This window comes from Neolamprologus brichardi, chromosome 20 (genome assembly GCF_056152115.1).
Source record: "Neolamprologus brichardi isolate AB-2024 chromosome 20, ASM5615211v1, whole genome shotgun sequence".
NCBI classification, from domain to species: Eukaryota; Metazoa; Chordata; class Actinopteri; order Cichliformes; family Cichlidae; genus Neolamprologus; species Neolamprologus brichardi.
In genome coordinates this window covers 28,418,889-28,444,057 of record NC_142123.1, presented here as the reverse complement: position 1 = coordinate 28,444,057, position 25,169 = coordinate 28,418,889, and the positions used below count along the sequence as shown (strand labels likewise).

At 40.0% G+C, this 25,169-nt stretch overlaps 1 protein-coding gene across 4 annotated transcripts in view; it reads left to right on the top strand.

The window, feature by feature from the left end:
- magi3a (membrane associated guanylate kinase, WW and PDZ domain containing 3a) overlaps positions 1–25,169 on the top strand; it is a 114,342-nt gene that overhangs the window by 43,363 nt on the left and 45,810 nt on the right. The gene's annotated exons all lie outside the window — the stretch shown is intronic.

The window sequence follows — 25,169 nt, the reverse complement described above, 5'->3', positions numbered from 1 at the left end:
TTCTTACAATAACATGGTGAATGCCTGTGACTGTGTGCCAACTGTTTCTCTTACTTTGTTGCTCTCTATAGCACACTTTTCTCCAAAACACTCATGTTTTTCACAAGCTGTTAAACTCAGGTGGACAAGACAGATGTGCAGAAAAAAGGCACTGCTGCATATAACAACAGCTTGTGTATGTGTTTATAATACTGCGAATGCTTGAACATGAAGCCAAAAACAACAAATTAATCAAAAGGAGTACATGTTTGAAAGTGGCCTCAGACTTTGCACTCCTACAAGTAAAACTGTAGTAAAATTTGTCAAATTGTTCCGCTAGTGTGTATATAATTATAAATCATGCAAAATTCTGAAATATTATACAATACATTGCCAACTAGTAAGATTTCCGGCTTAAACCTGGGTTCATTTCTGCACGATCTCGATAAAAAATTGCCCAGGTGGCTTTGATTTGAGGACTGGACCTCTAAAATGAGGACTGAAGGGACAATCAAAGGACCTGGAGGTGATATGAAAAAGGATGAAGAGAAGTACAACAGCCCGTTTTGATATTGAGCATTCTAAATACTGCTATGGAGAACCCAGAAGAAGACATAAGTGCGATGCACATGGGCAGGTTGTTGCACACCGTAGATATAAATGCCTCTCATTATCTCTCCACCACACGTACATCTGTGTTTTATTGATGATTCTGCAGCCATGATAGTGCTGTTATGGGCTCTCTATTGTGTGAGGAGACGGTTTTAAAATTGGATGCAAAACTGAAATCTATTTAAGAAAAAATACCTTGAAAGGAGACGCCTTGTGAGCTTGTGATGGGCACCTTTCATCTTTTAACAATGCTGTTTTTTAATACATTAATGTCACTGGAGATTGGATAGAAGCTTACTCATAAAAAAACGTAGGCAAACACACACACTTTTGCAAATATCCATTTCATGAAGCCACTGCGGTTGGCATCTCTTTTCCTTATCCACCCAATAATGGCACCTGTGAGCTAAACTGTTAAACATCATCCTTTCTGTTTGCCTTTGTAAGCCAAAAAGAACAGATGGACCAGTCTTGATAGGATTTTCTTCACATCCACTTCAAAAGGCTGCTGCAGACCCTGCTGAGCTGAGATGTGTGCCTTGTATGGCCTAGCCACTCTGAGAGGTTGTCAGTATGCTGAGTCACTGGAAAAAGTGCGCTGACAGGCATTTAAGAGCACAGTGTAACCCTGAGGGAAAGGAGGACAAAAGTTACGAGGCCACTCAATAATGGTTCTTATGGAGAAATGTGGGGACAACCCAGAGAAACATGGGTGGCCAGCAAAGAAGAAAGGCTGATGAAAATAAACATCTGATCAATGAGTGCAGGTTTGTTTACTTGTAAGGGGCTGTTAAAACTATAATAAACAGATAATGCAGTAGTTTTAAACCCCATAAAAGAAATCTAGCCACAAGAGACTTGTCATTAAGGTTACCCACAAATAATTGTGTACATGTTAGTTGATGAGATGAGTCTTAATCTACCAAATTAATTGGTCAGTTACAAAAAAGAAATCTTTTGAACTCTTTGAGATGTTAATAATTCGCATTCATTATTATTCCCACGGCTCGCCTGTGCAGTTATGAGATGTTTAAATGCCGGGCAAGAAAACCGAAATGACCAATTATTCTGAGAGAGTAAAGAACAACCCTAAGGAGGAGACATGCAACCTCAACCTCATTACAGGCATCTAGCTGCGAGCGTGTATTTAATGTAACATAGTGCAACAGTGTTGGTCATAACATTCCTTAAACCATTTTCTCATGCTTTTCAAAAAATACACATTTGAATAATTAAATTAACATCGTAAATGCAGAACAGCTAGTGGACTAATGCGCTGGCTTGAATAAACGGCTAGTAGTTGAACATTAAAATCTGTGGTTTGTCAACGGGAAAGTTGATGACCCGCTAGATTATAAGGGATAGAAGAGCCAAGAAATCAAAAATAATGAGGATGACACTAAAAGGCCTCTCTATTCATGGCAATTTAGTTTGTCTCGGTTGTCATTCAGTCTCTTTTTGTTTCATCGTGCATTATTATCATTTTGGAAACAGGTTCGGCTTCAGAGGCTTGTCTTTCCTGTTCGGTCCCTGCGACGTTATCACATAATGGAACAAATTCTAATTAAAGAAATTAGGGAATTAGTCATACTCAAATGGAACCCACTTCTCGTAAGATTCACCATACCCTCTAATTAGTATGGAATATTCATGTAATCTAAACACCGTGTGTGACTAATGCATCTCCAACTGGTTTTTGAGCTTAAATAGGTAAATTCATTTAAACTCCTTCATCATGGCTGTTGAATTTAATCAGAATTTAAGCAGCTGCCAGCAGCCATTTCTCTTACGATACCTCATCTCTGCGAGAAACCCGTAAGATTAAGTTTGCTTCACTGTCAAAAAGGTTTATCCTTGGTTTGGATTCCACAGAGACAAACAGTTCCTCATACTTTGCGATCGGAAAGATCTGTCAGCGCTTTTTCTTCTCGGTCTCGCTCCGTCTCTTTCTTCTTCTTCTCTCTCGCTCTCCCTCTCTTGCGGTCTATCTCTATCTCCAGTCTCTATCGAGGGGTTCAGGCTTCTATTTATTCCTGGTGGTTCATTTGAGCTTAATCACATTGCACCAACTAGCAGCCACCTGGGGACAGGCAGAATTAATGTGTGTGAGGGACAGCCAGCAGATGGATAGGGGACCAGTGGCCCCAGTAGGAGTGTGCAGAGAATGCCTGCTGGTTAGAAAAGGAAAAAAAATCTTTCCCTCTACAATCTGACTTACGAAGAGTAATGACAAGCAGGAGCTGTCTGCGGGCTGACTGATTGTTCCGAGCTGTCCGCACCACAGAGCAAGTCTACAGAAACCCTTGAGGTTCAGAGAAAGGTAGCATCTAATATCTGTCTCACTAGTGGGACCTGGAAAAAAAACACACTGCATAATGAAACATGACAGATTTTAGGATTAAGACTTTTCGGTTACAAATGGGGTGACTTCACAGAGGATGAAGAAGTAGATGTGGTAACGTGTATTCTCTTTGATTTTGAGTGCTGAAAACTTTAGTAACATCAAGATCACTTGTCTTGAGCAAGAGACTGAAAACAATTTAACCACTGTATGACAGATAACAGACCTTCTCTCTTCTGCTTCACTACCCCATCTACACTCATGAAGCGCAGAGTTTTTATAGCAGAGAATCCCGGTAATGGGTTTTGCCAGTGTGCAGGTGACAGCTGTTGCCGGAGGCATTATGTTTTGGTCTTGTTCGTATATACATCAAGCTGACGTTCGGCCATCCCATTCTAACAGACATATTAGCTGCTGAATGTCTTGAAAAATTTCTTAAAATATGACAAAGCGTTAACTGTAAAGCTCTTGGTGGTTGAAACTCAAGGTGCCATGTTAAATGCTAATACGATAGGTTTGAAATTTCTCACAAATATTTATCTGACAAAGGTCAAGTTCCCTTTTCCCTTTTCCAAAAGGAGCGCGCAAACAAAATGAGTACGTGTCAATACAAAATGTTGCAGATGTGATGTCACCGCTTGTATTTCTAAAAGTGAGGTTTCTGGCAGTAACAGCAGGAGAGAGTCACTGTAGACAGTGACTGTGGAGCAGTTCAACAGCAGGATGCTATTTTGATGCATTAAGCAAAGTCGAAAATATGACAAGTATTTCTTGTGGCTCTTCTCACCCAAGTTTTTCCAGATATCAGGAAAGAGTTACAGTTTCCACAAACTTCCACAAAGTTGTGCCTTCTCAAGGTGACTGTCTTTGATTCAGTTTGTTGCCATAACAATGCAATATTACTCAGAGGTACCCTGAATTGCTTTTGATCGAGTGGATATTTTTCTTTAATACTGTACATGCACATTCCAATTTATGTCTAATTGATGTCAGCCTGCCAGTTTACTGTAACGAATGTGTACCTACACACAGGGCACATTCATTAAACTGTCTCCATCTAAGTATAATACTTAGCAAATACTAACACTTGGACTATTGTTATTCTTGGAGTGCAATGTTGCATATGTGTTTCTGTGTCAGTGGTATTTTAAGTATCAGCTTTGGATAGGGTGATGTTTTTATGTTATTGTAGGCTGATTTTCTTGTTATAGAATTTAAATTAAATTGTGTTTAGATGCATTTTGTCAAATCATGTTTGACATTATTTTATTTTTGTTTTGTTTTTTCCCATGTGGCTCCTCATCTATGAACAATCGACTGTGATGCTGACAGGTAAGAAAAATACGTTTTTTTGTTTGTGACCTTTTACAGTTCTTATGCCTGCTGCTGCCTAATTTGCACTATTAATTTGCAGTAAAAAAAAATAGAGTACATTTCTTTTATATAGCCTAGTTTGTCTATCGTTCTCCTGTTAAGAGATCGTTGTTATGTTAAACCATATGGCACTCGTGCATTGTCCATTTCTTGCTTTTCTGTTACATTATTAACCAAAACGTGGCTGAAAATGAACAGTAGAGTTTTCATCTTTTTCATAGTACAGACAAAAGCTGCTTGAACTCAATTATAGCATACTAATTATTTTCTTCACTATCTTTTTCTCCTCTTAAAAGCCAGTCAATGCTTTTTCTAAGTAGGTTACTCAGCATGTCCACCTCTTAGAGCTACACTGTCATGCTGCAAATGGTTATTTGTATCTTGTAATGTCCTGTTGGTTCCTATAGGGAAACACTCAGAATAAGAGGGAAATTTACCAAAATCTCCAGGGGCACCTTCAGTCTCCTGTTTAAGAGACTGCTTGAAGGGTGTTATCTTTTACTATATGTGACCTGCCCTCAAATTATCCCCTGCAAAGTATGACACACTGAAAACTCTAACAACCTGGGGATGTTAAAGCCTGGAATTCAAGGTCTTTTGCAGTTGTTCTCATCCAGATAGTTATTATGACATTGGAGTGTCATTGCCCAAGCTCTCTAGGGCAGTTAGATGTTATCTTGGCCTCTTTATAAGCATGTGGGTTGTCTGATTGATCTCAAGTGCATCAACAGACTCTCCACTGTGTATTATTTACATCCACTCCAGCATCAATCATTATACTATATACAGCCAGGAAAAATGAGTCCATATGGTTGTATATTACGTCAAGACCTTGGTCAGCCTGCGGTACGAATGAATCGCAGAGTTTCTGTAGCTCAGAGAAATTGTTGCTTACAGTTACATCATCAATGTAGCATTAAGAGTACATCAAAACTCTAAGGATTTGGGCTACTACTGTATAAATTATTTTCCTTGTTGGAGATCTTCATTGCACGCAGTTTTTGTACTGTATTGACACAACATCCACATCTGTGGTTGTGTATGTGGTAAAAATGGGCACAGTAACTGGATAAACTCTTTCATACATTCCAAAGATTTCTGGTTCATTGTCTGTTGTTTTGTCTTCTTTAAAACAATTCTCCCTGTTTTCATTTATTTAAAAAATATATCTTAAAACTCAGCTGACTCAGCTAATTAACGATAGCATTATTTCAGACAGACCACAAAGTTGAGCTAAAGCACAATTCCAGTAGGTCCACGCCAGCTGATGGCTCAGCTGATATACTATAACAATCCAACTGGCAACTCTCTCATACAAGGTGCAGTATTTATTTTATTTTATGAACATCTGCAGAAACCCTTTTCAATGCCAACTCCAGCCCGGAGCCTTCTTTTCATGCTGTGTCTGACTTCATCAGTGTCTGTTTGTTGTTACTGGTCAGTGTTGAGGTTGTCACTCAAAAGGAAGTATTACATGTTTATCTTTACTCTTTAAAAAGCAATTTGCTACATTACTCATTAACTGTAAGAAGGAAATACTTACACTACACTACTTGTAATATAACTTTTTGCGTCACTCCACATTATGGCATGAGATGCACTGTCTTACCAGTTAGCAATATAAACCTTAGGCTACATGCTGACACACTGTCACAAATCCCTATTCAGCTGAGGACACAGAATCTTTCTTTTAGTGTTTAAATATTAACTCAAGCCTGAGAGAAAAATGTTGTGGCTACGGTGACTCTGCTGTAGGAACAGGAAAAGGTAGAAATGGAAGCTGCAGTGCCACTTCACTGTTTGTTGGCTGCTTGTCTGTCCTCATCTTTCATTCAGCTTTAACATCATTCTGAATTGGAGTTCTTTTTAATTAGCTTTATGTTAGTGTCTTCTTCATCAAAGTACCGGTGGATGTTTCTGGCACTCACACAGTTTGCACTTTGCTGTTACATTCTTCTCCTTTTGTGCAATAAAAATGAAAGTTAATATTATAGCTCTGCTTTTCAAGCCTTTTGGATTATTTTCTCTATTCTCGCTCCACAGGAGCTAAACACAGGCAGTTTTGACCACTAAGCCGAAAAAGGCTGATGGGGTATTGTCGACACATCGGCGGGCGGGCAGGCGGGCGGGGTGGACACATGAATTTGTGAACAAGACTACGCAGGATCTTCAAACTGATACCATAACTGCATCTACTTAAAATCTCAGCAAAGTTCCAATCTCAGTGACCTTGACCTCAAGATCAAGGTCAGAGGTCAAGTTTTCAGAAGATTTTGTGAACACGATAGCTCAAGAAGGAAGTCACATAGGATTTTTAAATTCATACCATAGGTGCATCTACATAAATCTTGAACAAGTTTGAATCTCAGTGGTCTAGACATCAAGGTCAAGTGTTCTGAAACTGTCCTAGTATTTTCAAGTCTTTGCCATACTGTACCTAATAGGAGGTAGCACTGGCCACTGCTGGTATTTTTTTCTGTCCATCATTTGTGCATCCTTCATGAGAAACTGGCATAAAGCAAATAACAGCATTACTCTTTGGTTATTATTGTTGTTATTAATACTCTAATTTTATATATATACATATGTAAATATATAAAAAATGTAATGTGCTTACAGTACCGTGTTACGTTTAAATATGTCATATCCAACCCTGTGGCTGAGGGCAGAGCAGAGGTGTATGAAAAAATACAAATTGACTGAAGTACAGATTAATAGGTCATGTCCACTTTAGCTGCTTTGATCCTGATGTGGGTTGTATCAGTGTCACTCTGTTAAAGCTTAGCTGTGACATTTTAATAGTCATTATTAATGCTCCTGCTAAGTCTACATGTGCCCTGTGAAAAAAGGTCTAAGGTCTGAAAAAAGGTGCTTGTACAGTTTGTGCAGCCCCTGACCCTTAGTTTGCACCTACTATGGTTTGTTTCTTGCCTTTGGCTTTTTAAAAATGTCGTAATTTACTTTTAATCTTAGGTATTCTGTCTCTGACAGTAATGTGACTACACCCAAAGCAAGAACTTTCTTATTGGGTTAAAGAGCCAAGTTACACTCACATTAAAGCAGTTTAAAAAGTATGTTTTATTCCGCCGTTGAAAAGAAAGTAGGCGTAATTCCACATATGAATCTTACAATTCTGCCTAAGTCAAACTGCCAAAGCTACAGTCTGTCATAGTTGCTGATTGAGTCGTATTCCAGAAATGTATTTGCACTGGGGATTTAGGAAAACACAAAATACACTCACCTTAAAACAAATGTTATTCTTATTTTTGAACATACACTCCCTGTTCAGGAGAGAATAACAAAAAGAAGGCCCGTCCTACAACAGCAGAACAATATATTCCCAGCTGAATGAAGAACTGTGTGTGACAGCGCTTTTACTTCTTGACAAAACAACCTGCGCAGTATACCCACACAGTTCCAGAATAGAAAAACCCAGAAGGTATCAGTATGATTGATGCTTTTCTCTCTACTGATTGCTTTCCTTTCTTTCGTCTCACAAACAGCTGTGAGACCTGAATTACGCCTGGTAATGAAACCACTGAAAACCAATCTGGCACGAATCTGACGTCACAACTCTGATGTACTTGAAGGCTGTTTCTTACAAGTGACTGAGGACTTCCTTTTTCTCAATTAAATGGACAGCCAGCTCTGACATCTGTATTTTGATTTGCTCCTTTCTTCTTTTTTTTTTTCTTTGTCTTTGCTCTATCTGACAGCTTTGCAGTATACTGAATCTCTTGCTCTGTGCACAGCATCCAATATTTATATGGAGCTTGAAGGCAGATAGCATGCCAAACAGCTAAATGCCATGTGGGTTTTGATGAATCTATGCAGTGTTGGTAGGCAGGATTTTACAGATAATGATATCATAACGCTGAAAGTGTAAATACTCAATATGTCTTTTTAATTTTATATATTTTTTTCCTTCTTTATTATTATTCTCATCCTAAAGCAAGCTGGACTTAATACCGACTTGCAGAATTAAATAGATCCATTTTCTTTCTTGTCTTACTGTGTCGATTTCTTTCATGCAAGAACTTGAAACCACTTTTGTCATTTTTAATAACACTGCCCCAATATCATAAATCTGAGCCTATGTTTATTTGAAAACATTCTCAGTGTGATTGTGCCGGGGGCAGGAGGCGAGGACAAATATAAGTGGCATCAATCACTGGCTGTTTCATCTCCTGGCATGGCCCCAGACAAACAACATTTAGAGAATAGCAATGCTGCTCCCTCAGTTGTTCGTGTTTACAACCTGTGTCTGTTTTTCCTTTTAAAGCAATCTTTTTATCTCCTCTGTGCTTTATCAGTCTGAGGGATCCTTTTCTTTGCAGTTTTTTATTTGACCCAGGGATCATAAAATAAAACCGCAATCCAACTTATCAATAAGACAACTTCATGTCAGTGTGTGTCTCATAGCTCTGGGGCCTTGCTTTGATAGGTTTTCTTGACTTTCAGTCTGAAGTATAAGTTTTATTTATTCCTCTTCAAAAGTTTTTTTTCTATACTTTTGACAACATTCTAGTATGTGGATAATTTATATTTTGATAGCAATACAATATGTGACAATATGTTGTACACAGATGGAACAGTGAGTATTACTGTCATCTGATGGTGACAGACTGCCAGGAGGTCTTTGGTTTCAGTCTGCAGACCAGCGATACCAACCTTTTTGTGTGAGGTTTATTCTCCCTGTACGTGCATGGTTTTTGTCTGAGTATTCGGGTTTCCTCTGGGTCAGGTGGTGATTCTAAGGTGTGAATGAAAGCATAAATGTGACGAACCGGCAACCAGTCCAGGTGGTACCCCTTCTCTTGCTCTTGGGATAAGCACAAGCCCAAATCAGTTGAATGGATGGATGAATCAATGTTATAAATAAGCATTAGCTTATTACGGGGTTGTAATAACATTATGGGCATGTTAATGTTACAGTTCAGCTTACAGAGCGGCTGGTTTGTCTGTGTAGTTTAGCTTTTTGTTGTGCCCCTCTTTAAGAGAGCACTTCTAGCTCTCTAAAATGGGATAGCCTCGCAACAAGGGGACTCATTAATCTCCCTCTGTATTTCCATCGTTAGCACTAGGAGAGTGGAGTGCTTCCCCACTTAATTTGGCTTTTGTCCAAACTGTAAAACCCATGTGTTAGGAGTAATATGAAAATCCAGTTAGCCATATTTTCTCTAGGAGCAGTCTGTGATGTCTCTGTCTTAAGATCTTTCAGTGAGATTAGCAGGATTTCATCCATATCTTGGCTGGTGACTGACAGATATGCTTTCCTTTCCCTTCCAGCTTTATGAAACTCTGTCCTACTTTGGTCTTGGACAAATCAGCTACATTAACATCTGGCCTTGTTAACAGTTTTGCCTGTCCTGTTTCCAGATTCTTCTCCTGGCTTTCCATGTATTGAATAACATCTTTACATACAGCTTTATCACATCACAGACATTTTTTCTAGGTTTTTAGTTGCTTAATTTAACCCCTGTATTGTCGCTGCTGTGTTATTTATTTGTTGTTTTCACTAAAACCAATTAAATCTTACTAATTAAGACTAAATAAAACAGTAGTCATAAAGGCTTTGAATCCTGACACCTGCTAAATGAAGTCTATATAATTACTGCGTTTGAAGAAACCGGAGCTGAAGTATGCTTAATTTTCAGTTATAATGTCATTTTATGAATGAGACAGTCCACACTCTCACTCTCTGCTGTACTCTAGAATAGGAGAAGTCAAGGGGTCAAAAGCCTTTCCATAATAAGTGGAGTGAACCATAAATTGAAGAGAGTTTCAAGCCTTGTAAAATTCACAGTGGGTTAATTGCACTGTCAGTGCATGTACGGGACTGTTTCATTGCATTTGATCTACAGATGGTGAACAAAGTCAAAGCAGCCCTGAGAACTAGAGACAATTAGTTAAAAGTCGTTAACACAACAATGAGTGATGCTTCAGTCTGAGCAGGGCTGCGTGATGAGAACTGCTCTGTAATGGTGTTTCCTTCACCGCCTCTGCTGGCTAATTGACAGTGTATTTATTCCTCTGAATTAGCGCCTGGTTTCAGCTTTTCCTCCCTCCCTATTAAGAAGATTGGCTGTGAGCGTTTAACTTTGTCTGTCCATTTATGAGTGAAATGGTTTGAAAAGAGGGAAAAAAATGCATAATTGGGCCGGCTTAGTGGTGCCTTGATTAAGTGGCAGAATGTCTTTGAAGTGACAAAGTTTGATTTTTGCACATATGCAGGCGTTTCCCAAGTGGGGATTTACTGGGCCAAAATATTGTGATGTAGTCTATTCCAACAGAGCCAATTTAGCTTGTAATTGACCTCTGTGTTTTCCCTCCTATGTATATTGATTGTGGTGGGGGGTCCTAGTGAAGTTATAGATTTTTAGCCTTACCTTTGGTGTCCTAAAATTTAGGGAACTTTTCTAATATTTTTTTTTCTCAGAAATAAATCACCTCCCCTCCTCCTCTTCCTCCCAATCCCTTGCTTGCTACAGAATGTTAACCACAACAGGCTAGCATGAGGTTTGGAGTGGAACAGATGTCATTATGCATGCTTCTGTAGATTAGCTAATCACAGACACCACCTGGGTGTGCTGATTGCCATTAATCCACTATTATAATTGAAAATTATGGTTTGCGCTGCAAAAGCATGCTGTCTCTTCATCGGCCCTAATAGACCGCGCACCTTTGCTTCCTGGCAAACTTGTCAGTCACACTGAAAGCAACGTGAACCCTTGAGGTGAAGAGCTAATATATTTATATGTGTATGAAAAGTATGTAAATAGAATGTTTGCACCGTATGAGAGTGGTCAGGTTTGACATACTGTTTGCTGAGGATACGCAATTTAAATCATTTTTGTTGTCCCATTTGGATTCCTCAAATCTGACACGAGTGCTGGCTTCCTATAGGGCTTCATAATGATTCACTTAATCTGCTATCCCAGACAGCTGGCAGTAGCCTCTTGTGAGTTGCCCTCTAATGGAAAACCCAGCATCAACTGAACGATGTCCTGCCACAGAGCCTGGTCCTCATCCCGCTGCCAACTCTTTGCTTGTTCCTCCGTTTATAATCCTGTTCAGAAATATTCTCAGGGAAAGCGGATTACCATACAGAGGGGTATGAATCTCCCTCCAGTTGTATCACGCTGCTAATTAAATTTATCATTGTCTTCAGAAATGGTTGCTATCCTCATTCTCCTCACTCTCTGGGATGTGTGTTCCAATAAAGGCGCTTCCTGTTTTAGTTATTATGCCTAATGGATTTCTCTCAGTCTGGGATTGTTGTCCGTAATTGGCTGCTCCGTTACATGTGAAGAGTTCACAAACAAAAATGGCGGTATTGCATCTACTCCTCCGCCCTCCACCCACCCATGAAATGAGTGACACTCCACCTTTATGCTGCATTTCACTTCTCCAGTGTTACATTAAGTGTTTGTCTTTAAATGGAAACCAAAACGTTAAAGTAAAATGTTATATAAGAGATGTGACAAACAATATGCTGCAGCGTGTGGTTTTATTTTTTTTCTCTCAGAGATTGTTTTTAAAGATTTAATTACCAAAAATCATCTTTTGTGCTTTTTGTTTTTCAAGCAGATGGATAATAACTGCTATTTTCCACTTAGAGCTCTTAAGACGAAATCCCGTAGCTAAGACTGAAATAAGTTCCCTAACTTAAGCTCCCCTGTGAGACTGAAGACTGGAAAAAATCAAAGATAAAGAAAAGTAAGGCTGGCGGTATCCACACTAAAGTCGATTTCCTGCCTTCACTCTGCACCGTCACACAGTTTCTCTCTCTCTTTGCCCCTTCAGTGCTGCCAGCACCAAACTTGTTTTTCATAGCACTTGAAACACAAGAGCAGAGTTGTTTTGTTTCAGCGTAAGACATGCTTCTCCACGGTAAGAGATGGCGAAGCTTTCAGCTGTCAAAAGAAACATTGAGGAGTGTGTGAGGAGAGCACAAAAGAAGCAAGGAATGCTTGTCTCCAAATTCATCACAGCACATTTCCAACTCGGGCTGTGCAAGGGCGCATTGAAGATGGACACAGGAGTATACCTTTTACATATGGACCTGCAAACATAAACAGTTTTTTAACCGTCACCATGACTGTGTTCTTCCTAAACTCCTCCCTTCCACATTCTTGACCTCAGGTTAACCATGTGTAATGTTCGCGTTGCGCATCTTCGGTCGGATGCTTCAGAAGATTGTCTGTGAAAAAAATAAGCCAGATAATTATGATTGAGAGTCAGTGGGAGTATGTTGGTGTGTTGTGGTTGGGGTCGTCGTGTCCTCCAGCATTTAACATTTAGCTGAAATAACACAGGGGGTGTGTGGTCCATGTTGGCCCGCTGTATCAGTTAGATTTTTGACTCACCCTTCACCCCATAGGTCATTATTTAAATCACGCCGTACTTTGTAAGGTTTAGCTTGCAGAGGGATGATCTAGCCTTAGTTTGTGAGTTACTGCAAACTGGTACGACTGAGAACAAAGCTGTGTGTTAGCTGGAAAACTCACATGGAAAGAATCATCTAACGAATTCCCACCTCCCCCCACTGGAATGTTCTGGCAAGCTATCTCTGTGACATAATATTAATAACAGAGACCAACTGTATATATCAACTGGGAGATGACTCGCCTCTATTAAATCAGTTCTGACTGGATCAGTCCCTGAGCTACACAACATCATGACTCATTCACTCAGGCTGGGTGTCATTATTGCCATGCTCTCCGTGTGCACTGTTTGCCCGACAGAAAGCACCTTCAAGATGCTAATAAAGTGGCTCAGGGCTCTGCTTGTGATATTTGGTGGTGGATCTGACAAACGCGTATGTTTTCTTTTCGGTATATGGTCTTAGCCGCTTTCTGTCCCACTGCAAAGCGCCTTAGAGGGAGCGCTTTGAATACATATTTTCAGAGCATTTGTTCATGTGCGTTCCTTCTGTCTGACATTTACCTACAGATGCATACAAGCACATATCCATACAGTGTGTACATGCATGTTGCTTGGAGCTAAACCAGTGTCTAGGAAAAGGGTGGTGAGCCTATAAAGTTGGTATATGTAGAAGTTTATATAAAGGCATGTATAACAGTTCAGGTCAGTTACGCCAAACGTTTATGACATTACATAAGATTACATTATGACTCTTTTTTTGGCTATTGGACCCACAAATTCATGGTGGGTAACCTTTTAAATCTCAAATGATGGTCATGCTTCTAGCCTTATTTCTCTTCATCTGTCTTGCAGACTAACTGTGCACACAATTGTTTGGCCGTTAACATAAAGGTCATCCCAGGCCTGTTTATACAGACCTTTATAGACAAACGATCACCTGAAATTGGTCACAAAAAACCTGTGAAACGCAGATCCAGATGTTAATGAGGTCATTCATGGTTCTATCCCAGCGCAGTTATTTTTGCATGTGTATGATCACGCCGTGCTCTACTGGTGCACAACAGGAACAGTCTCAGAACCTTTTGATCCCACCTCTTACACTGTGATCTCCCCACATACTTTGCAGTGTTTATAGAGACAGTGTTGGCAGACTCAGCCAACCTCTACTTCTGTCGGTTGTGTGACGACATTGTGGACACAGATGTTGACTTTGATATGCTCTAGTTCGCCCCACCCTACCACGTCCATCATGCCCAATCCATCAGTCCGTCGGTCATGTGGAGGAATTATTTATTAAACATAATCAATGTCTGCTATGTGGAAGGGAAAGAATACAAATCAGAGACGGCCTCAAAAATGGCACGAGATAAATATTTAGTTGACATTCAGCAGCTGCAGGGAGGTTTTGCCTCTCTGATTCTCTTCATATCTGCTCGCTGGCATCTGGCTGCTATAACCTTTTCATCTGCTTTGAGTGACTGATGTGGTTGCCCTCTCCTCCCAGGGCATACACCAGGTTTATTGAGTAGCCCCTCGTGTGTCTTCAAAGAGTTACAAACATTTAGTCTATGAATTATCTGTATCTAGTGGCCAAGCGATGTTTGTAGGCATGACTACACTTAAGTTACACCTACACTTGTGTATATGTGCTATAAAAAAACAACAACAATAACAACCTTGCTCCATAATTCTAATTATCCTCCACACACACATCGTATGCACACCTCAAACGCACGGATGAGTGATGGAAGATGAGCGGTGGGCTAAGATTACTGAACTTCAACTAGCTGACTCATTTCAGTGATAGTTGAGTGTCCTGTTCTGCAGCCAGGCTGCTACACGTGATAAATGACAGTAATGTAGGAGAGTGGTTTCTCTTCATGCACACCCTCCCAGCATAGCCTCCTGGAGATGGACGACAAGGATCAGGTTGTGATTGTCTGCCAGAAATAGGGGATACATCATTCCCTGGACCTGGAATTGCTTTTTAGCCATAGCTGCTCGTGACAGCACATGCTGATGAAGAAGAGTGAAGGTGCAGTCAAGGACATAGTGATGTACATGAAGAGGTTACAGTAAACTGAGTTTGCATTTTCATGTGTCTAAGTAAAACATGTGGTTATAATCACTTATGACCAGAGCAAAAGTTCTTTTTAATTGTTGTTATGAAGCTTTACGGCATGTCACATGATTGCCTCAATTGAGGAAGTTTACTCGGGATGCACTGATCAGCCAGCTAAGAGCTAATGAGTTGTTATTCTTCATTAAAAATCCTTCTCAAGAGCAGACAAAGGCACATCAAAATATTTAAAATAACTAAATCATAAGTACTCATTATGCAGAATCGCCTCCGAGGCTTCATAATTGCTTACTCAATGTTAATAAAAGTCTACAGACTTCAGAAGAGGTCAAAATTTCATGAAGCATAGAAAATAAAACGCGTCTTTCCATTATAAAAGACCACCTAGTTCTTGGCACTCTCCCTTTTTAAATAGCTTTCCTAATTATTGAGTAATTACTTACTGACTAATAAATGTAATTGATTCGGCACTAATGCATGCAGATACAGCTCTGGTGTGTGTGTCCGTGTCAGCAACATGCCATTTGAAGATGTGAGTCGAGACTCGAGACAGCATCTGGGTCAGCCAAGCAACAAGATGCACACATCAAATCAGCAACTGCTGCTCCTCGGGCGGTGCTTTCCAATACAAAACACCTTCTGCTTGGCTGTGCATATTATTAGCAGACATGCGAAACATCACTGCTGACTACCCAGGGCATTTTTAGGCAAACTTTACGCACACACACCCACGCACACACACACTGTATGCAAACATACGAAATCACACATCACCAAATGTCCAAAGTTTAGGAACTTGGCAAAATCCTCTGTCATGACACATCCCTTGTAAATAATTCTTGTACCGCATTCTCACGATCACACAAAATGTTAGGCGTCTGATGCATTTCATTGCCACATGTTTAGAGTACTTGTAGAATTTTTTTTTCTTTGATGAAAATCAAAATCAGTGTGTGTGTGTCAGACAGAAAGAGAGAAAGGGAGAAAAGACGGAGAGACTTTTTGTTTCCCTGGGGTTCTTCCTGATGCATCAGGGAGCATATTGTCAGTGACAGCCCAAGTTATTGAGGCTAAGAGCGCATCACTTTACTTGCTCTGTAGAACTATAATCCGTAGAGCTGCAGATGCTACTTTTGCCGCTTTGGTGCATTCTGAAGGAGAAACAGATTGCACGTGTTTTACAACTTTAGGAAATCTTGTGCATTGTCCTTTACCTGTCGTGGATTTTTTTTGGTACGCCAGTTCCTCCTGTAATCATAAATGTCTGTGGTTGGTGGAGCTTGATAATTGTTAGCGTGCAAATCACATACATGTATTTGCAACATCCACCACTCTTGTTGTTGTTGTTGTTGTTTTGACCACCTAGATCTGTATGAGAATCCTTCCATCTGGTCCCTCTCATTCCTATTTTTCAATAGAAAGCTGACCGATCTCTCCTCTTGTCGCTTCTTCATTTCTCTCTGATCCACTGATGACAACGAAACCCTTTGTCTCCCTCTCCATGCGGCGAGATGTAACGATGACTATCCCAGAGATGGGGCGAGAAAGATTGTTCTGGTCTTTGATCTCTTGTTTCTCATTAAACCCCTTTGGAAGCTATTATTTGTTAGAGTGCGCACATGCATGCTCGCGTGTAGTGCGAGGGAGCGCTTTCGTTTGTCTGTGGGTTGTGTGGGCCTATAATAGGCGTATGCGTGTGTCTGTGTGTGGATAGACAGACGGAGGTTTCAAACTGCAAAGATAGCAAACAGCAGAAGGCTTTTTGATGATGTAGCGTGCAGAAGGGAGCTACTTCTTTTCTGGCCTCCACATAGTAGATCAGCAAGATGAATAATGGGTTGAGGAAGAAATGTGTTTGAAGGCTCTCTTTTTAACACACACACACACACACACACACCTACACACACACCTTCATTCTGTTGTGCATTTTATTTTTATCTAGAATTTGTATCTTATTTGAGTGCCTCAACCCTCGTTGAGTCACTGTAAGAATTTTTGGAGCTGTGCATTCAGAGTAAAAGTGCTGTGTCGAAATGAAGATGAAAACTATCAAAACCAACAAGTTTCTAAACGACACCTTGTTTAAAAACCTGTTCTTTTCTCGCTGTCATCTTTTTTATGGGTCTGCTGCCTGGTAGTAATTTTGGAAAAGCACGCTTGAGTCCTCTGCTGTAGTGGACGATGGAGGTCTCTACAGCTTGTTAAAAGTTTGCCGTTGTTGACTTTTCTTCCCTGCTTTTTCTCTGAATCTTTGTGAAAGGAGGTCCTTACGGTGTGTTCCATAGGCTTTTGGCCAGTACACTGAACTCGGTGTAAGATTCACTCTACAGAGTGATAAAAAGCAGCCAACCTGAAGTAAAAAGTGCACTTACAGAAGCTTGGAAAGTAAAGCGTCTGGACTTCTTTAAGTTTAAGACGCCAACTGTCTGCCATCTATAATCCATTTTTGAGATCCCTTGATGCCTGCTCACATCCAGGGCCCTTTGACTTCAGTAAATCACATTATAGGGTGGGGCTAGGCTTCACAATGGGTTCACCTGAAACCTTGGTTGATTGTGACCCACACCTGTTTTCACACCTTGGTTCGTCTTCAAGTGTGTTTAGGTAGAGGATCAATAGGGGATCCATGACCCTCTTGGGAACTCTCCCATAGGGCTTCAAATCTGGGACTCTCCACCAATTGCTCTTAGAAATGAAGAAGCTTCTCGGATGAGAGGTGAAACGTCTTCAAGAAACTTAAAAAAGTCCTTTTCTTTCCAAGCTCCTTAGACCTACGATCACCTGGATGACTGAGAACCTTCACAGACATACTTACAAAAGCTGTACCTTTTAACATTGCAATTTAAGTGACATCTACTGATTAGCCTTAAAGTACCTTAGGTATCCCAAACTGATACTTATTCTCCTTTTTGATACTAAAATTCTGAAAACACAATGGTACCAATTTCTTTCTTCTGTACCGTTAGGTACTGTAGGCAGTGTATGCAGTTCTTCAGGAACTGAGGGGGGCAGCACATCCTAGTCTGTCATTACTTGCTGAAGAAGAATGACACCCACAGACACTGCAAAAACTGTAGTGTATGAGGAAGATGACTGCAGCTGCCACAATAACGCTGTCACTCACCTGACTCATAAAGGCAGGTGATGATTTATTCACTCAAGGTGTGCTTTTCAGCCGAAGGGAAGAAATTCTTCCAGTTTAGCAAAGCACCCAAAATATCAACATCCAAATCTGCTCATAGAATTAAAAGTAAATGAATTCACAGTTCAACATTCAACCATATCAGTCTTATGTTATTCTGAAATTTACGTTATTTGCAGTAATGTTAGTAGGTTACACGGCAGCGACTCTAACATTTCAGTCTCTGTTCTGTAAACAAAATATAAGATTAGCATTTTAAATAAATGGTCTGCAATCACTGTGCTGGTGATTTAACTTTTTAAACTTCTTAAATTGAATTCTTCAATAAATACATCAATAAGGTTTAAGTTCATGGGATAAATAATTTCTTTTGGTGTTGAACTGGGATTTGAGAATCCACTGGTACATTATGTGTTGGTTAATAGCTTTCTGAATTCCAGTGAAATTATGCCATTAATTGAGATATAACTTTATGTCAACTGGTATTGTACTGATGTGAAATGATCTTTTAAAATGGACATCAATTTCTTAAAATCCAAAGCTGAATGTAAGAAATTCCAATCTTTACATGGTGTGAATGGTAATACAGTTTGTGTGTGCTTACAAGTAATAAGTTTTTTCCTTCCCACTGTCGCCAAAGTGCTTGCTCATAGGGGGTCATATGATTGTTGGGCTTTTCTCTCTGTATCTATGAAGCGCCTTGAGGCGACATTTGTTGTGATTTGGCGCTATATAAATGAAATTGAATTGAATTGAATTTTATTATTTGCTTCGAGCCCTGTGTACAGGAGCTGCATGCTAAAAGATCTTTTGTTAAAAGGGTTGGCGTAATAAGCAAATGCTTCAGCCAATACCTTTTGATTAGCCTTGTCTCATGCTTTCTTGCTTTGTGGTAAATCTTTGTTCTGTCTTCACTGAGATATTTGAATGCTAATCAATCAATAAACAATAAACAAACATAAACAAGTAACAAGACTGTCTGCAACCACAATGATAGCTTTGTCATGTACTTCGACACAGTGTTGCTTTGTTTTCAGTGTTAATGTTGCGCTCACTGTGATATTGCTAACATAGTGTATATCCTCCCACAATGGAAGAATTGTAGCATTTACTAATTAGCCCAGAACAGGAAGTAAAGCTAAGGCTGCTGGGACCTACGTTTGTTTTAAAGGGTTAAGGAAAATATGTGTTTTTATATAATATTGCCACTGTGTTAAAAAGTCATGGTTACACCAAAAACATCCTGTGGGAATCACAAATATCTGAAACAAATTTCATGGCTTTCTGCCGTAGGTGTTGGGAAAAGTCAGTGAATCTCAAAAGTGATTAGGATACATCCTCTGGGAACCATGATTATCTGTACAAAAGCCTGAGGTGAAGTACATGGCAACATATATCACTGGATAACTTCAAAATAAGCTGTCAGTGAAACCATGAAACACCAATCATAGGTAGGATTAGGTGATATAACAATAGCTATTTCTGTGTGGACCAAACTAATATAACCTTTAATCAAAAGTTATATTGGTTCAGCAGCAAATGCATCTCTAATATGTTCCAGGACAGCTGTTTGTTCCCAGGAGATTTTGGTATGGATGACCTCCAATAGCTGATGCACTTGTAGGTAGTAGAGGTGGGTGTGTCAACTGAGTTGCAGTGGATCTGACAGACTGCAGGGCCAAGAAATCATTTTCTGAGAGAAGTGGCTGGAGATAAATACTGGGTGAAGGAGAGTTTAATGCCACAATCTGTCAGTCTGCTCCATATCACAGAAAGGGGATAGGACAGGAGAGAAGAGAAGACCTGCTTCTGATGACTGTCAGGTGACTGTGACTGTTCTTAGCCTCCCTGCCTCAGCTAAGAATCAAAAGGCAACCAAAAAGGCTTGCCTGTAGCTTTTTAAACGTGTATGTATACATGTATAAATCTATCTATAAATATCTATATAGATATAGATATAGAGAGATAGAGATCTACAGATAGGAGTGTGTGTATGTGTGAAAGGACAATTTCAAGGTCACTTCTTACTGCCTGGAAAAAAAATGCTTGTTACTTTTATTGCATGTGGTTAACTATTGACTGGGGAGGACAGGGTACTTTGAATTAATGTGAAGTCACCTCATTTGGCAAGAATTCATCACACTGTACTACACCGACTGACTGGCTCCACTGAAGTTTTGATATGGCATGCACACATGCTCTGTGTATCAATATAATAGGTGTAGACTGTTAAATGAGCCAAGACTGCACTAAGCCAGTTTCATCTCAAACATGTAAGTAATGGATATTTAGTACAGTCAGCCAACAATTGCAAGCAAGCCACCCGAATCCAAGAATATATTTCTGAATGCCGAGTGCTTTGGGAGACCATCTGTGTCTACTGCCAAGTGCACTGATGATTATTACACTGACTATAATAAACCTATAACATTAAGCCCGCGTTCAATCTGTAGCATGACTATTCCTTTCAATTACCTGCTAAAAGAGTTCATTGCATACTTCTGCCAAGGGTGCAGGGATAATGCTGCTGTCCTTGTGGCACACCAAGCTCACATAATATCATGACGAGTCCCTTCTCCAGCACCTCATTTCCTCCAATTCTCTTATCAATAGGAATTTGATACTTATTGCCTATAAATCCTGTCATTCAACATTCTGGAAAAGTCTTGATTTTAAAAGGTGAAATACTGAAATTGAAACATGTATCTTGTCTAAAAAGGTCCCTGACCTGGCCATTAGTTATTTTACAGCCAAAACACCCACACTGTGCAGTCTGACCTTATGTTAAGATATGGTGCCACTAATTGGATTTCAAGAGAGATCTATCTAACCTGAAGGGAGAAGGGCTACTGGGGACATTGATTTCCTTCATCTAACATTTTTCATCCCAAAGTGTTCCTCCACCCACAATTAATCACTTGAGCTTCGCAGCACTAATTGACTTCACACAGACTCCCTGTTCCAGCCAATTAAAGTACAGCTCTCAGCTTAAACAGTGGCCACATGAGCGAAAGATTTGGTCTAAAACAAGAAACAATCCACACCTCTCGGGTGTTTAAGGAGAAATGCTGGTGTTATTCATGTCACATTGATTGGGCAGACATGACACTGAAAGATGAGCCCACTGGTGCAAAACCCACCATGTGTGTATGCCTGTTGCTCTCTAAAGGGAAACCAAAATGAGCCGTAAGTGTTTATTTCATTTTCCTCTACCTTTTTAGTATAAATATAGACAACCGTGTTTCCAAAAATCTGGTGATTCTTCTGTCTGCCTGTCATACAGAATGAGGCAGGACATTCAATTGTCCCAAGTTGCCAAATGAACCTAACAAGGTGGTAATTAGCAGATGGCAGGAGCTTTCTTACCATTTCTGGAGCTGCACTACTGTCAGAGAATTGCCTCATTAGACGCCCACTGACACCCCTGCCGGTGACATCTCTTCATTGCTTCCTCTCTCATTTTGGAAGAGCATTGTGTCTATGCAAGCATATTGTAATTTAACTGCCTGTTTACTGGATGCCTGGGTAAATATCTGTATTGCAAGTGTATTGTTTTGGCCCCGGTGAACCGAGAGCATGCTGGTGTGCCAAGTCGAGCTGCAGGGTTTTAGCAGATACAAACAAAGATGGATAGTTTTACCTGAGTGCTCGGTACAAAGTTTGGAAGCTTATTTGTTTCTGTAGTTGAAGTTTCTCATTTTGCCAAAAGTTTTTTTTTTTTTTTTTTGAGTCAACCTAACTTCTTTCTCATGATTATACCAGTCTGAACAACAGATTAACGGCTATGATCTAATCTGTTGGTCTGCTGATGATTAAAATACTACGTAAACTATTCGACTTGGTTCCACTTTGGTCACTAGAAGATGAAGCCTATCAAAGTGATAATCGATAGGCAGCACATGAAATTATTAGCCTATATCTTTTTTTCAATGGCACGTCTTGAACTGTTGGATGGATTGTCGTGAGACACTTTACCCCAGATGAAATTTCAGTTGATGGTGTTATTTCTTTCAAGACGAGATGCTTAAAAAACCCATTACTGTCATCCTCAACTGTGCTTTGCTGGTTGTGTGATTTGGTACATTTTAACACAGTTTTTCTAAGAAATTGAACATAGTCAGCATTATACCTGCTAAATTGTGTTAGCATTGTGATAAAGGATTATGTAGAAACAGTCTCAGTGCTGCTAGCATGCTTCTAGGCTTTTGTTGTAATTATGTTTTAAAAATAAATCCGAAGCACCTCGTATTTCGAAATAAAAGTACATTACAAAGGATTTGTTCTGCTTTAGAATTTCATTGTGCACTTTAAAGCAGAAAAGTTGTGTACCCATCTGCTAAGCCTGTCCTCCTGCTCCTCAATATGTGACCTGAAAACTAATGGCAGCTAAACACAAAAAGAAGGCTTGGCTTGTATTTGCCTTTATCCTCGCGGCAGAAGACAGGTGGAGAGGCACTATGGCGACAGGTAGATGCAGACATCCCTTGAAAGCAGATGATTGTTATTAGAGCAAATAAAAGGTTAAGTGGCTAGCAGTGGAATAGAGAAAAAGGAGAGATGCAGGGAGGCCTGATAGCAATTCAGAAAGTGATCTCAAACATAGGTGTGAAGAGCCGCGTGGGGATCTGCCAAGGCTGATGAATCTCCACAGAAAGGGCGGCACAGGCATGCATGGAGTGGTTGAACAATGATTAAAAGGGAAAATGAGACAAGCCTGGTAGGTTTCCATGTGTGTTCCCATGCATCATCATTAATCCTCCGTGCAAACGTCACCCACTTCGTGCACCTTGTCCGCCTTCACTCCCTTTGTTTTTAATAATTCTCCATCCTTGAACTGCAGTTCCCCTTTTCCCCAGCTGCTCCCCTACACTCCCCCTGTGTGAGAGTGCCTAATAGCCGGATGACAAGGCACAAAGGCTTCCATTGTGTCCCACATGCCTCGTACTACTACCCTGGCAGGCCAGTGATGTGCTGCCTTGTAACCTAGCAGGAAGCTGAGAGTCGCTGCACTCCCCCTTTCTCTCATTCTCTTTCTGTCTCTGGAGATATGATGTGGCAGGCTAACGCAAGCTGACAGGCGGGCCACAAAGGCTACCCTGTTAGAGGCTCTTGAGTAGGAGTTTGCTTTGGGCAGTGGAGGTAATTTGCATGTGTTTGTGTGTAAGCGCAAGAGAGAAAAAGAGATTGATTTTTGTTGACCCTGCGTTGTATCTACACATAGTTGCGGGAATTCTGTGGTATCGGTTAGTACCCTCTGTTGTCCACACTGAAACCAGTTGATCTTTCGAGGCCTTGTGTGAAAATAGATTTGAGGTGGGTTTCCCAAGCTTGATAAAAGCCCTGGCGGGAGGGGTAATCACTCCCATCTATGCAAGCTTGACCCAGTGGGAGGGATGGGATGTATTTTCTTTATGTTTATTAGAATTTGGGGTTTTTCATTTCTCATAGCTTCTGGGAACATGGACCGCAGGCTTGTGGCTTTTGTGGGGTTTTGTTGTGTATTCAAAGCCAAGCAGCTTTTGTTTCATTGACCTAAATTCCTTACATTCATTGTGCCAATAAAAAGTCTATAGAGTTACATAATAGATAGCCATGCTTCTCCATGCCTTAGCACTTACTTGTACCACTGACATGCTGCAATTACGGTACTGTTTCAGCTTAAGCAAATTAGCAGGTACATGAAGGATGACTGGAAGCCCCAAAATTCCAAAAACCTGCCTGTGCCTTCCTGCAGAGCACAGTGCCACAGTACTGAGTTGTGTTGAGCATCCAGTAAACAAGAAATTCAAAACGCTTTATTAAAAAATATTCTCACCACCACTTTTTAAGACAACATTATCCTGCTGATCTGCAGTCCTAGCATTACTTGTTTTATCCCCTTAGGGAATAAATAACAATGAATTGAATTTACAATATTTTGGAATTAGGTGGGTTTTTATTTTGTCTTATTCCCCAGCTGCCTCGGCTCTCCTTTAACACTTCCAAATGAAAATGTCATAAAAATATTGTTCAAGTTTTTCTTGAATAGGAAAAGCTCTTACAGAGTGTGGGGTGTGTAGGATGCGCCACAAAAAAATCATTACTTTCACTATGGGAATATTTCTCTTTGCTATTATGAGAGTTGGATTTTTTTTCTTTTTCTTTTTTATATGTATCTGTATGTGTGTGTGTGTGTGTGTGTGTGTGTATTTTGTAAATTAGTGAATACATTTGAATGCAAAAAAACGTTTTTAGTTGTTAATTAAAATAATGATGGAGAGTACTATTTCAAAATATTTATGAGTAGATGAGCCAACAAGAGAATCGCTCTTACAATTTGTAAAATTACATATTTACATATTCTGCTGGAAGACGTGACTGACTTAAGCTCCCCACGGTAGTTTAATGTCGATCTCATTTGGAGTCTGTCATTTACTGCATGACTTGTGTTTGATTTGTCAACATTCCCTGATTTGGATAAGACATCTGCTGGATTTCACCACTTCTGTCAGAGACTCTGGCAGACATTGGCACATCTTGGCCTTGCGTTTCTGCATTTTGGGCTGCACAAAGAAAAAGGGACAGATGCATAATACAAGACTTGATTCTGATCAAAGTCAAAGTGTTGTTTTGAGATGAAGAAAAAAAAACCCAAAACAAAACAAGTGGCATGACAATTGATGTAGATATCACATCCTTGTGCTCACTCCCTTAGTCTGCAGCGTAAGGTTAATTGCGTACCCCCTGCTAAGCAGTGGTGGAGAGAATGAGCTTTGATGCCCGCAGTGGTAGTGAAGACGTATTCAAAGCACATCCTGCGTGTCCCTTCTTCAGAAAGAAACTTATGCTCCACACACAGCTTGAGACCACACAGTGGAAGAGTCTAACTGTAGCAAAGAAGCACAAGGGATTTTGCTCTTGGTTTTTTTCTTCTCTCTTTTACTCTATAATATTCCATCACTTCAAGAAGAACTGTAAATCTTCTTCCTGCACTCTCTCTCTCAGACTTTGCTTCCTTTTTTTTGCTTCTAAAAAACAGCCATCCTAATGTTGTGTTCCTGTTTTGTTTTTTTGTTTTTTTGGTTGTTTTTGTCGTGAGTGCATCTGAATTATTACTACAAAATTGTCCAATTAATTTTTAATCAGATCACTCCCCACACTTGGATTAAACTGCTGTTCCTCCTAGGAAATAATATTGCTAATGTTATGCTCTTGCCTTTTGCCATGCGTCTGGATTTTTAACGATAGAGCTTAATAAATATTTAATCATGTGA